General features: G+C 40.4%; 1 long non-coding RNA gene across 1 annotated transcript; it reads left to right on the top strand.

The window, feature by feature from the left end:
- The first annotated feature begins 2 nt into the window (after positions 1 to 2).
- LOC135272262 (uncharacterized) lies at positions 3 to 14,883 on the top strand. Its single transcript, XR_010340367.1, has 4 exons — positions 3 to 114; positions 457 to 592; positions 1,910 to 2,022; positions 14,833 to 14,883. It is a non-coding gene; the product is annotated as an uncharacterized LOC135272262 (long non-coding RNA).
- Positions 14,884 to 14,899: the final 16 nt, after the last annotated feature.

The following is a 14,899-nucleotide window of genomic DNA, read 5'->3' as shown; positions in this document are numbered from 1 at the left end:
AAGAGCCGCAGGTGCAGGAAGAAGAGCCGCAGGTGTGGAAGAAGAGCCACAGGTGCAAGAGGAAGAGCCGCAGGTGCGGAAGAGGAGCCGCAGGTTCGGGAAGAGGAGCCACAGGTGCGGAAGAAGAGCCGCAGGTGCAGAGGAGCCGCAAGTGCGGAAGAGGAGCCGCAGGTGCAGGCTGCTGATATGGGGCCTCTCACCAGGAAAATACAGATTAATGAAGACCTCATAAAGGTCCTTCAAAACTTTTTACAGATCATTGGAAATGTTCACATCTCAGATTACCTGTAGGGCATCTTCAGACACTATGCACACATTGAATCCCTTGCCCAGTGCTTATCAATATCCCACTTGAAAGTATAGGCGGACTGTCTCAAGAACATTTGTTCTCTGCTTGTCAACTGAATAATACTTTTATTACTATTTTCATGTTTACACTTACTTTTTGACTTCTAGGACCTGCAAATACAACTGGTTATCCTGAAGACATATCAGCTGTGGAACGCCTGACCCAGAAAGTATTACTTCTTTGGGAAACAGTTGCTTCAGTAGAATCCTAGGTCAAGAAATTTGAGGAAACCAAAGACAACAGGTAAGTCACTGGAATATAGACTCTCACTCTCTCTCTCTCTCTCTCACTCTCTCACTCTCACTCTCTCACTCTCACACTCTCACTCTCAATGTCTCTCTCTCTCTACGCGCGCACACACACACACACACACACACACACACACGGAGTCTCACTGTGTCACCCAAGCTCGAGTGCAGTGGTACGACCATGGCTCACTGCAGCCTCAAACTCTGGGGCTCAAGGCATCTTCCTGCCTCAGCCTCCTGAGTAGCTGGAGCTGCAGGTGCATACCACCACACCCGGCACAAACCTTGTTTTTCTACTGTGAAATAAACCATGGTATTGGTTTTTCATAAATGGTATTTCATCGGGAAACTGCTCTAAAGTTTCCTACTTTGATCGGTAGCAGCTATAGATGCCTCTTTCTGACGTGTGGTTCTGTAAAGAGCAGCAGTTCTTTTGGACACATAGCAATAGTTATCCCTCACACTCATACCTAAGTCATCTCCCTCTCAACTGAATCTTTCTCCTCTATCTGCATTTAACCATGTTCACATCTCTCCCAGTCTAAAAAAAGAGAAAGAAACCCCTGCCTTTGCCCCAACTTTATAGCTACAGCCCCGTTTAACCTTTCTTTTCCAACAGACTTATTTGCCTGTACTCCCTGTCTCCATTAGCATCTCTCTCACTAACTACTCAGGCTTTCAGCTCTACTTTAAACAGCTCTCTGTTGGTTATACATTGTCATAGCTTGTTATCTTTATAGCACTATTACACTCACAATGGCACACGTCTATGATTAATGAATGTTTTTTTCCTCCACTAGATAGTAGGCTTTCCCTTAGAATCTGGAACAGAGTCTTTCCCATAGAAGGTGCTCAATAAATATTTATTGAATGAATGAAGAATACTGGTAACTCCTATTATATATGTTTCCCTCTTGCCTGTCCCGTTTCCCTCTTACTCCTTTCTCTTAGCTGCTTTCCTGAGCTTCCAGGTTCTCTCTCCTTTTTCTTCTTTTTGCTCCCATGTTTGAATTCCACCTTACAGGGTTTTAAAGATTAAAAAGATAGTGAATATGACATTGATTTGAAAACTATACAAAACTATCAAAAGCTTAAGTACTAAGATAGCGGACTTTTTAAGTCATAGTACATGCTAATGCATTTTCTTGCTTCTTGGGAAAACTATAAAATACTATCAAAAACTTAAAACTAAGATAGCGGGCTTTTTAAGTCATAGTACATGCTAATGCATTTTCTTGTTTCTCAGGATGAACTGTGGCTTCATGTCTCACTGTGCCATTTGTGTATTGCTTCTTCTCTCTTCTTTCCTCAGTTGCTGCTGATGCTAGAAGGACTAGTAGATGAACAGAGTCAGCTCAGTGAGGACTTAGAGGCAAAGAGACAGCTCTCTAGCAGTCTGGTGAAGTTCCATGCCCATCCAGAGAGGTAAGAGAATGGCTATTTTTTCCTTTTATTCTTTGTTGAAATTTTTATTTGTTTAACTATTGTGTTCTTTTTATGCCTTTTTTTATTCCTGAAGTGTAGATGCTTATGATACTGAACAGGGGATAAAAAACAGGGACAATTACTGGGGCTACCCATGTCGTCATTTGTTTTATGGATTGCTCTGAGCCTCAGTGTCAAAATCTTAAGTCAGGAATAGTGCCTGTTTCACACAGTGATTGCAGAGATTAAATGAGAACAGCGCTTTGGTGTCTAAAACAATGCCTTGCATATAGTCAGCACTCAATGTGTGTTCCTTTCCTTTTGTGATCCATGTCCTATTAAAGGCTGTTCTATTATAAAAGTAAGGCTACACCCTATCTCTACCGAAAATACAAAAATTCGCAGGGCATGGTAGTGTGCGCAGGTAGTCCCAGCTACTTGGAAGGCTGAGGCAAGAGAATCACTTGAACCCAGGAGGCGGAGGTTGCAGTGAGACAAGATCGCGCCACTGCGCTCCAGCCTGGTGACAGAGAGACTGTCTGTCTCCAAAAAAAAAAAAAAAAAGCCGGGCGCGGTGGCTCACGCCTGTAATCCCAGCACTTTGGGAGGCCGAGGCGGGTGGATCACGAGGTCAAGAGATCGAGACCATCTTGGTCAACACGGCGAAACCCCGTCTCTACTGAAAATACAAAAAATTAGCTGGGCATGGTGGCGCGTGCCTGTAATCCCAGCTACTCAGGAGGCTGAGGCAGGAGAATTGCCTTAACCCAGGAGGTGGAGGTTGCGGTGAGCCGAGATCGCGCCATTGCACTCCAGCCTGGGTAACAAGAGCGAAACTCCGTCTCCTAAAAAAAAAAAAAAAAAAGTCGGGCTATAAAGGGCACTGATATTTATTTAATATCATTGAAGAAAATATATTAATTCGGATGGCTAATATCACCCTGAGACCACCGAGAGCCATCATGATGAATACATTTTGTTCTACCTCTTGATTTTTGTTCATATATATGATACCTCTCTGGATCATTTTATATTCCTTTCATTTCTTTTCCTCATTTTGCCTTCTATTTTAGCACCTTTTTTTTTTTTGCCTCCCTTGCCCCAGACTTGGAGCTCTTTTGAAGTTGGGAGCAGGTCTCTTGTTCATCTTTGTATCTTGCATTCTTTATCTACTGGTATCTAGCCAGATGTTTTGCATATGATAAGCACCCAATACACCTAAAGATTGTATTAAGCCTGGGTGGATTTTGGATAGATGGAGTAGAAGGAAGAAGAAATCCAGATCAAGGATGCAGCAGGAATGTGTTAGTTTCCTGTTGCTTCTCTAACAAATTATCACAAACAGTGGCTAAAAAAACACAGACTTATGATTTTATAGTTCTAGAGATCAGAAGTCTGAAATTAGGTCTAACATGGCTCAAATTAAAGTGTTGACAGGGCCATGTTTCTTTTTCTTTTTCTTTTTTTTTTTTTTGAAGAAAGAAAAAAAGAATGAAGAAGAGGAAGAAAAAGGAAGAGAAAGAGAGAGAGAGAATGGGAGTATTGCTTTCTTGCCCAGGCTAGAATGCAGTTTAGTAATGGGTATTGAAAACCTCTTTTATACCAATAATTATACTTAATGATGTAGACAGGAAGGAATAAGGGAAGAAAATAACAAACAAGCAGCCAACCAATATTTCATTTAAACCTATGAAATGCTATGTGATTACTGAGGAGTGATTTACTTCCAATTATGTAGTCACTTTTGGAATAGGTGTGAGGTGGTAATGTATATTTTGTGTATTTGAAGTGGAGAGTTCTGTAAATGTTTATGAAGTTTACTTGTTCCGGGTCTGAGTTCAAGTCCTGGATGTCCTTGTTAATTTTCTGTCTTGTTGATCTATAGAATTGTTAGCTCTTCTTGTTACATTGATCCTTTTGCCATTATGTAATGTCCTTCTTTGCCTCTTTTGATCTTTGTTGCTTTAAAGTCTACTTTATCAGAGGCGAGAATTGCATCTCTTGCATTTTATTTATTTGTTTATTTTTACTCTCTTGTTTGGTTGGTAAATCTTCCTCCTCCTCTTTGTTTTGAGTCTTTGTGTATCGTTGCATGTGAGATGGGTCTGGATGCAGCATACCCATGGGTTTTGGCTTTTTATCCAATTAGAATTTATGTAAGTTTAATACTGCCATTTGATGCTAGCTGTATGTTGCCCATTAGTTGGTGTAAACTTTTCATTGTATTAATGCTCTTTGCTTTTTGATATATTTTTGGAAAGGCTGATATTGGTTGTTCCTTTATATATAGTGCTTCTTTCAGAAGCTCTTGTAAAGCAGGCCTGGTGGTGGCGAAGTCTCTAAGTGCCTGTTTGTTTGCAAAAGATTTAATTTTTCCTTCGTTTGTAAAGCTTAGTTTGGCTGGATATGAAATTCTGGGTTGAAAGTTCTTTTCTTTAAGGATGTTAAATATTGGCCCCCACTCTTTTCTGGCTTGTGGGATTTCTGCTGAGAGATCTGCTGTAAGTCTGATAGGTTTCCCTTTGTGGGTAACCTGACCTTTCTCTCTGGCTGCCCTTAGTATTTTCTCCTTCATTTCAACCCTAATAAATCTGGCGATTATGTGCCTTGGGGTTGGTCTTCTTGAAGAATATCTTTGTGGTGGTCTCTGTATTACCTGGCGTTGAATATTAGATAAATAAATCAATAACTAAGCAACCCCTCTGGTGGCTCATGTTTTTAATGCCCCGCCCATTGGGAGCCTGAGCCGGCTATATTACCTGAGGTCAGGACATCAAGACCAGCCTGGCCAAGATGGTGAAAGAATCCCTGTCTCTATTTAAAAAAATAATAAGATGAAAATTGAATAAGTTGAATATTACCCTGCCTTGCTAGGTTGGAAAAGTTTTCCTGAATGATATCCTGAAGAGTATTTTCCAACTTGGATTCATTCTCTTCATCACATTCAGGTACTCCTATCAAACGTAAATTAGGTCTTTTCACATAGTCCCATATTTCCTGGAGACTTTGCTCATTCCTTTTTATCCTTTTTTCTCCATTCTTGTCTTCTCGTTTCATTTCACTAAGCTGGTCCTCGACATCTGATATCCTTTCTTCTGCTTGATCAATTCGACTGTTTAAACTTGTGCATACTTCGTGAAGTTCTCGTGTTGTGTTTTTCAGCTCCATCAATTCACTTATATTCCTCTCTAAATTGTCCATTCTCGTTAACATTTCATCAAATCTTCTTTCAAGGTTCTTAGTTTCTTTGCACTGGGTTAGAACAAGTTCTTTTAATTCACAGAAGTTTCTTATCACGCACCTTTTGAAACCTGCTTCTGTTATTGGAACACACTCGTTCTCCATTAATCCTTGTTCCATTAACTGATGAGGAATTGTGATCCCCTGTAGAGGGAGAGGCATTCTGATTTTGAGTATTCTCTGCCTTTTTAGGCTGATTTCTTCCCTTCATTATGTATTTATCCCTCTGTCGTCTTTGTAATTACCGACTTTCTAACTAGGTCTCTGAGTGGACGTCCAACTTGTTGATTTCCAGCGCCAAAATCTAAGCAATCCACTGCGCCGGCCAAAACAGCGGTGTTAAGATTGATGGTGCTTTTCTGCCCGGGAATCTCCGGACTCTACACCAAGAACTACTGCGCTGAGGTGTGAGCAAAACCGCCGCGCCGGCCACAAGAGTCGCCCTGGCTACCCGTGGGGCTCCTCTGCTGGGAATCTCTTGGTCCATGAGCAACAAAAACTCGTCTGAAAGTGTGGCGTCCTCTCGTTCTCTGTGCTTTCACTGGGAGCTACGAGCCTGAGCTGCTAATGATCAGCCATCTTCTTTAGTGCCTTTTCATTTATTTTTTACTATTCAGCAGTTTTCTAATTTATTGTTGGGCTTTAACAATGTTTTCTTTGTACCAGGAAAATGAAGGCAGACGTAAGGTATGATAGGACCAGTTGATTTTGTGACTTTTTTTTTTTTTTTCAGAAAAGCAATTTATTAGAAATAGAGACAGAGGTTCCGGATAAGTTTGGGGTTTTTTTGAGATGGAGTCTTGCTATTTTGCCGACGCTGGAAACTGGTGGCACAATCTCGGCTTACTGCAACCACTGCCTCCCAGGTTCAAGTGATTCTCCTGTCTCAGCCTCCTCAGTAGCTGGGATTACAGGGCCATGCCACCATGCCTGGCTAACGTTTGTATTTATATTTATTTACTTATTTATTTGTATATTTTGAGACAGGCTTGGATTTATGCAGGCTTGCATTTATTCATTTTCTTAACTATGTATATAATGATTTAGAGGCTGTCTCGCATTTCTTGATGGATTGATTGATTGATTGATTAATTTTAGACAGATTCTTGCTCTCACCAGACTGGAGTGCAGTGGCACAATCCTGGCTCACTGCAACCTCCTCCAAAGCGGTTCAAGCGATTCTTCCGCCTCGGCCTCCCTTGTAGCTGGGAACCCAGGTGCGTGCCACCACACCCAGCTAATATTTTTGTATTTTTAGACTGGGTTTCTCCATGTTGGACAGAATGGTCTCAATCTCTTGACCTCGTGATCCAACCATCTCGGCCTCCCAAAGTGCTGGGATTACAGGACTGAGCCATCTCGCCCGGCCTTTATTTATTTATTTACATAATTATTGATTTATTTCCTTAGAGGCAGGAAGGCCGGCTTGCTTTTATTTATTTATATTTTTATTTATTTATTTAATTATTTTCATCTTATTATTTTTTTAAATAGAGACAGGGATTCTTTCACCATCTTGGCCAGGCTGGTCTTGATGTCCTGACCTCAGGTAATATAGCCGGCTCAGGCTCCCAATGGGCGGGGCATTAAAAACATGAGCCACCAGAGGGGTTGCTTAGTTACTGATTTATTTACCTATCTATTAATCGATCTATTTAGAGGGAGACTTGCATTTATTTATTTATTTATTTGCTGATGTACTTATGGAGAAGCAGGTCGAATTTACTTATTTATTTATTTATTTATATATTTGGAGGCAGGCTTGGATTTATGTATTTATCTATCTAGCTATCTAATTATTTAGAGGCAGGCTCACATTTACTCATTTGTTTTATTTAGACCCAGGCTCACAACATGATTTTTATACTTACGTGTTTGTGTGCAGGCTTGCATTTATTCATTTTCTTAACTATCTGTATAATACTTTAGAGGCAGTCTCGCATGTATTTACTTACTTATTTATTTATTTTGGAGGGAGTCTTGCTCTGTCACCAGGCTGGAGTGCACTGGCCCAGTCTTGGCTTATTGTGACCTCCACCCTCTGGGTTCAAGCGATTCTTCTTCCTCAACCTCTGGAGTATCTGGGAGCACAGGCGAGTGCCACTGTGCCTGGCTAACATTTTTGTATTTTTAGTAGAGATGGGGTTTCACCATGTCGGCCAGGATGGTCTCGATCTCTTGACCTCGTGATCTGCGCATCTTAGCCTCTCAAGGTGCTGGGATTACAGGTTTTAGCCACTGCACCCGGCCTTTATTTATTTATTTATTTACTTAGTTGGCAGGCAGGCCGTGTTGCATTTATTAATTTATATAAATCTATATTTATTTATTTAATCATTTTCACCTTACTATTTTCTTAAATAGAGACGGGGTTCCTTTCACCATCTTGGCCAGGTTGGTCTCTATGTCCTGACCTCAGGTGATGTACCTGGCTCAGGCTCCAAATGGGCAGGGGATTAAAATCATGAGCCATCAAGCGGGGCTATTTATTTATTGATTTATTTATCTGTCTACCAATCAATTTATTTAAAGGCAAGCTTGCATTTATTTATTTATTTACTGACGTATTATGGAGAAGCAGATTGCATTTAGTTATTTCTATATTTATTTACTTATTTATTTATTTATATATTTTGAAGCAGGCTTGGAATGATGTATTTATCTAGCTATCTAATTATTTAGAGACAGCCTGACATTTACTCATTTATTTATTTAGACCCAGGCTCGCAACATTTATTTATATACTTATGTATTAGTGTGCAGCCTTGCATTTATTTATTTACTTATCTATCGATATAATGATTTAGAGACTGACTTGCATTGATTTACTTAGATGCAGGCTCGGATTTATTTATTGATTGATTGATTTGTTTTAGACGGAGTCTTGCTCTGTCACCAGGCTGGAGTGCAGTTGTGCAATCTTGGCTCACTGCAACGTCTGCCTCCTGGGTTCAAGCGATACTTCCGCCTCAGCCTCCCGAGCAGTTGAGACCACAGGTGTTTGCCACCATGCCTGGCTAGTATTTTTGTATTTTTAGTAGAGACGACGTTTCACCATGTTGACCAGAATGGTCTCAATCTCTTGACCTTGTGATCCGCCTGTCTTGGCCTCCCAAAGTGATGGGATTACAGGCGGGAACCACTGAGCCCAGCCTTTATTTACTTACTTACTTATTTATTTACTTACAAGCAGGCAGGCCATCTTGCATTTATTTATTTATATATATATATATATTTATTTAATTATTTTCACCTTATTGTTTTTAAAATAGAGACAGGGTTTCTTTCACCATCTTGGCCAGGCTGGTATCGATGTACTGACCTCAGGTGATATACCCGGCTCAGGCTCCCAATTGGTGGGGGATTAAAAGCATGAGCCCCCAAGGGGGGCTATTTATTTATTGATTTATGTATCTATCTATTAATTGTTATATTTAGAGGCAGACTTGCATTTATTTATTGACATACTTATGAAGAAGCAGGTGGCATTTAATTATGTATATATTTGGAGGCAGGCTTGGATTTCTGTATTTATCTATCTAGCTATCTAATTATTTAGAGTCAGGCTCACATTTACTCATTTATTTGTTTAGACCCAGGCTTGCAACATTTATTTATATACTTACGTATTAGTGTGCAGCCTTGCATTTATTCATTTACTTACCTATCTGTATAATGATTTAGAGGCAGGCTTGCATTTATTTACATAGATGCAGGCTCTGATTGATTGATTGATTGATTGATTGATTGATTTTAGACAGAGTCTTGCTGTGTCACCAGGCTGGAGTGCTTTTGTGCAATCTTGGCTCACTGCAACTTCCGCCTCCTGGGTTCAAGCGATTCTTCCGCCTCAGCCTCCCGAGTAGCTGGGACCACAGGTGTGTGCCAACAGGCCTGGCTAATAATTTTGTATTTTTAGTAGGGACGAGGTTTCACCATGTTGGCCAGAATGGTCTTGACCTCTTGACCTCGTGATCTGCCTGTCTCGGCCCCTCAAAGTGCTGGGATTACAGGCATGAGCCACCACACCCGGCCTTTCTTTACTTACTTACTTTTCTTTATTTACTTACTTATTTATTTATTTACTTAGAGGTAGGCAGGCCATCTGACATTTATATATATATGTGTGTGTATATATATATGTGTTTATTTATTTAATTATTTTCACCTTATTATATTTTAAATAGAGACAGGGTTTCTTTCACCATCTTGGCCAGGCTGGTCTCGATGTCATGACCTCCGGTGATATAGCCAGCTCAGGCTCCCAATGGGCGAGGGATTAGAAACAGGAGACACCAAGTGGGGCTGCTTATTTATGGATTTATTTATCTATCAATTAATTGATTTACTTAGAGGCAGACTTGCATTTATTTATTTATTTGCTGATGTACTTATGGAGAAGCGGGGCTAATTATATATTTGGAGGCAGGCTCAGATTTATGTATTTATCTGTCTAGCTATCTAATTATTTAGAGGCGGGCTCATGTTTACTCGTTTATTTTATTTAGACCCAGGCTCACAACATTATTTTTATACTTACGTATTTGTGTGCAGGCTTGCATTTATTCATTTTCCTAACTATAATGATTTAGAGGCAGTCTTGCATTTATTTACTTATTTGTTTATTTACTTATTTGCTTTTTATTTTCTTTTTTTCTTTTTCTTATTTTTAAAGACGGGGTTTCACCATGTTGGTCAGTCAGGTCTTGAACTCCGGACCTCAGGTGATCCGCCCGCCTTGGCCTCCAAAGTGTTTGGATTACAGGTGGGAGCCACTGCGCCGGGCCAATTTCTTTATTTATTTTAGACAGAGTCTTGCTCTGTCACCAGGCTGGAGTGCACTGGCCCAATCTTGGCTTACTGCAGCCTCCGCCTCCTGGGTTCAAGCGATTCTTCCTCCTTAGCCTCCGGAGTATCTGGGACCACAGGCGAGTGCCACCGCGCCTGGCTAATATTTTTGTATTTTTAGTAGAGATGGGGTTTCACCATGTCGGCCAGGATGGTCTTGATCTCTTGACCTCGTGACCCAGCAAGGTGCTGGGATTACAGGCTTTAGCCGCTGCACCCGGCCTTTATTTATTTATTTACTTAATTTAGACCCAGGCTCACAATATTGTTTTTATACTTATGTATTTGTGTGCAGGCTTGCTTTTATTCATTTTCTTAACTGTCTGTATAATGATTTAGAGGCAGTCTTGCATTTATTTACTCATTTATAATTTGTTTGTTTGTTTATTTATCTTAGAGGGAGTCTTGCTCTGTCACCAGGCTGGAGTGCACTGGCCCAATTTTGGCTTACTGCAACCTCCGCCTCCTGAGTTCAAGCGATTCTTCCTCCTCAGCCTCCAGAGTATCTGGGATCGCAGGCGAGTGCCACCGTGCCTGGCTAATATTTTTGTATTTTTAGTGGAGACAGGGTTTCACCATGTCGGCCAGGATGGTCTCGATCTCTTGACTTTGCGATCCGCCCATCTCGGCCTTCCAAAGTGCTGGGATTACAGGACTGAGCCATCTCGCCCAGCCTTTCTTTATTTATTTGCCTAATTACTGATTTATTTACTTAGAGGCTGGCAGGCTGTCTTGCATTTATGTATTTATATTTTTATTTATTTATTTAATAATTTTCACCTTATTGTTTTTTTAAATAGAGATAGGGATTCTTTCACCATCTTGGCCAGGCTGATCTCGATGTCCTGACCTCAGGTGATATAGCCGGCTCAGGCTCCCAGTGGGTGGGGGATTAGAAACATGAGCCACCAAGTGGGGCTGCTTATTTATGGATTTATTTATCTATCTATTAATTGATTTATTTAGACGCAGACTTGCATTATTTATTTGTTTGCTGATGTATTTATGGGGAAGCAGGTCGAATTTACTTATTTATTTATTTTTATATTTGGAGGCAGGCTTGGATTTATGTATTTATCTAGCTAGCTATCTAATTATTTAGAGGCAGGCTCACGTTTACTCATTTATTTTATTCAGACTTAGGCTCACAACATTATTTTTATACTTATGTATTTGTGTGCAGGCTTACATTTATTCATTTTCTTAACTATAGTGATTTAGAGGCACTCTTGCATTTATTTACTTATTTCCTTTTTTTTCTTTTTCTTTTTTTTATTGTTTTTTGAAGACAGGGTTTCACCATGTTGGTCAGTCAGGTCTTGAACTCCCGACCTCAGGTGATCCGCCCGACTTGGCTTCCCAAGGTGCTGGGATTACAGACTTTAGCCACTGCACCCACCTTTGTTTATTTATTTACTGAATTACTTATTTATTTACTTAGTGGCAGGCATGCCGTCTTGCATTTATTTATATATATAAATCTATATTTATTTATTTCATTATTTTTGTCTTACTACTTTTTTTAAATAGAGACAGGGTTTTCTTTTTAAAGAGAACCTTTGCCAGGCTGGTCTCAATGTCCTCACCTTAGGTGATATGCCCAGCTCAGGCTCCAAATGGGCGGGGGATTAAAAGCATGAGCCACCAAGCAGGGCTATTTATTTATTGATTTCTTTATCTATGTATGAATCGATTTATTTAGAGGCAAACTTGCATTTATTTATTTATTTACTGACATACTTACGGAGAAGCAGGTGGCATTTAGTTATTTCTATATTTATTTACTTTATTTGTGTATTTTGAGGCAGGCTTGGATTGATGTATTTATCTATCTAGCTATCTAATTATTTAGAGGCAGCCTGACATTTACTCATTTATTTATTTAGACCCAGGCTCGCAACCTTTATTTATATACATATGTATTAGTGTGCAGCCTTGCATTTGTTTATTTACTTATCTATCTGTTTAATGATTTAGAGGCAGGCTTGCATTTATTAACTTAGATGCAGGCTCGCATTTATTTATTATTTATTTACTTATTTATTTAAAACGGAGTCTTCTCTGTCACCAGGCTGGAGTGCAGTTGTGCAGTCTTGGCTCACTGCAGCCTCCACCTCCTGGGTTCAAGCAATTCTTCTGCCTCAGCCTCCCGAGTAGCTGGGACCACAGGCACGTGCCACCACTCCTGGCTAATATTTTTCTATTTTTAGTAGAGACGAGGTTTCACCATGTTGGCCAGAATGGTCTCGATCTCTTGACCTCGTCATCTGCCTGTCTCGGCCTCCAAAAGTGCTGGGATTACAGGCGTGAGCCACTGCACCCTGCCTTTATTTATTTACTTACTTATTTATTTGTTTACTTAGAGGCAGGCAGACCATCTTGCATTTATTTATTTGTGTATATACATATATATATATATATATATATTTTTTTTTTTTTAATTAATTATTTTCACCTTATTATTTTTTAAATAGAGACAGGGTTTCTTTCGCCATCTTGGCCAGACTGGTCTCGATGTCCTGACCTCAGGTAATATACCCTCCTCAGGCTTCCAGTTGATGGGGGATTAAAAGCATGAGTCTCCAAGTGGGGCTATTTATTTATTGATTTATGTATCTATCTATCGATTTATTTAGAGGCAGACTTACATTTATTTATTTATTTACTTATGTACTTATGGAGAAGCAGGTAGCAATTATTTATATATTTGGAGGCAGGCTTGGATTTATGTATTTATCTGTGTAACTATGTAATTATTTAGAGGCAGGCTCACATTTACTCATTTATTTATTTAAACCCAGGCTGGCTACATTTATTTATATACTTATGTATTTGTGTGCAGGCTTGCATTTATTCATTTCCTTAACTATCTATATAATGATTTAGAGGCTGTCTCGCATTTGTTGATGAATTGATTGTTTGATTGATTGATTTTCAACGGATTCTTGCTCTCTCACGAGGCTGGAGTGCAGTGGCGCAATCCTGGCTCCCTGCAACCTCCCTCTCTTTGGTTCAAGTGATTCCTCCGCTTCAGCCTCCCTTGTAGCTGGGACTCCAGGCGCGTGCCACCACATCCGGCTAATATTTTTGTATTTTTAATAGAGACCGGGTTTCTCCATGTTGGCCAGGATGGTCTCACTCTCTTGACCTCGTGATCCAACCGTCTCGGCCTCCCAAAGTGCTGGGATTACAGGCGTGAGCCACCGCGCCCGGCCAGAAACCAGAAATTTCATTTAACAAGTTACTTGTAATGACAGTCACTAATCGCAAATGTAGAATTGAATAATTTAAGTAGATTATGAATTTTGCAGCCATCGGCCGGGCGTGGTGGCTCACGCCTGTAATCCAAGCACTTTGGAGGCCAAGGTGGGTGGATCACCTGAGGTCAAGAGTTCAAGAACAGCCTGACCAACATGGTGAAACCTCGTCTTTAAAAAATATATACATATTAAAAAAAAAAAAAGAATTTTGCAGCCATCACCTCAGTCCCCTCTTAGAATACGTTTCTTACCTCCCCAGGTTCCGCAGAGCCTCTTTGCAGTCATTTTCCAATCCCTGGTCACCACAACAGAGCCTGAACAAAATAAAACATTTGGAAAACAGACAACATTAAATTTAATCATTTATTAGATTGGAATTTTATATAATGGACCATTGTCTTACTCTTGTGGCAACCAGAGGAGATATTTTATTCTAAGGACTTTCTTTGGGGGAACTTAATAGTCCTGTTTATTGCTCTCCTTGAATTGGTTCATCTGTGCTGGTGACAAATAGTTGCTATCAAACCTTGTCTGGTGAGCACAAGCGAAAGAGCTAAAAGAAAATCTCCTATTAGAAATGCAGATGATGAATTTGAAGATAATGTTATGCCGAGATAAGTTTATTTATTTATTTATTTATTTATTTTTTTTTTTTTTTGAGACAGAGTCTCACTCCGTCACCAGGCACCAGGCTGGAGTGCAGTGGCGCGACCTCGGCTCACTGCAACCTCTGCCTCCTGGGTTCAAGCAATTCTCCTGTCTCAGCCTCCCGAGTGGCTGGGATTACAGACATGCACCACCATGCCAAGGTAATTTTGTATTTTTAGTAGAGATGGAGTTTCTCCATGTTGGTCAGGCTGGTCTTGAACTCCCAACCTCAGTTGATCTGCCCGCCTCGGCCTCCCAGAGTGTTGGGATTACAGGTGTGAGCCACCATGCTGGAGTGCTATGTGCAGTCTCAGCTCACTGCAACTTCTAGCTCTAGGGTTCAAGTGATTCTTGTGCTTCAGGCTTTCGAGTTGCTGGGACTATAGGCATGCACCACCATGCCCAGCTAATTTTTTATTTTTAGTAGAGACAGAGTTTTTCCATGTTGGTCAGGCTGGTCTCGAGCTCTCAACCTCAGGTGATCCACCCACCTTAGCCTCCCAAAGTGCTGGAATTACATGCGTGAGCCACCACACGTGGCTGGGAGTTAAGTATTTTACCATCTTTTTTCTTTCAGAAATTGGGTTGGTAACACTGAGGAGACACTTCTTACCTGCATGAAATGCCCTTCATTATCTTCTTCAAGTTGCAAGGGCTCTGGAACAGCCCTTGCAGAGCCCTATTCTTGTTTCGTTTTCTCTTGCATTACTGGCTGATAGTGATATGATATGCAAAAGCATTTGCCTCCGTGTTAAAATATAAACATGGCAGATATTGTTTCCTCTATTTACATTTGGAACTTTCTCCTCTACAGTCCATGATGGCTGTGCAAGAAGAAGAGCTGCAGGTGCGGGAAGAAGAGCCGCAGGTACGGGAAGAAG

This window comes from Aotus nancymaae, unplaced genomic scaffold (assembly GCF_030222135.1).
Source record: "Aotus nancymaae isolate 86718 unplaced genomic scaffold, 86718_ANA_hifiasm-v0.15.2.pri h1tg000108l, whole genome shotgun sequence".
NCBI lineage: Eukaryota > Metazoa > Chordata > Mammalia > Primates > Aotidae > Aotus > Aotus nancymaae.
This window is presented reverse-complemented; position numbering and strand designations above follow the sequence as displayed.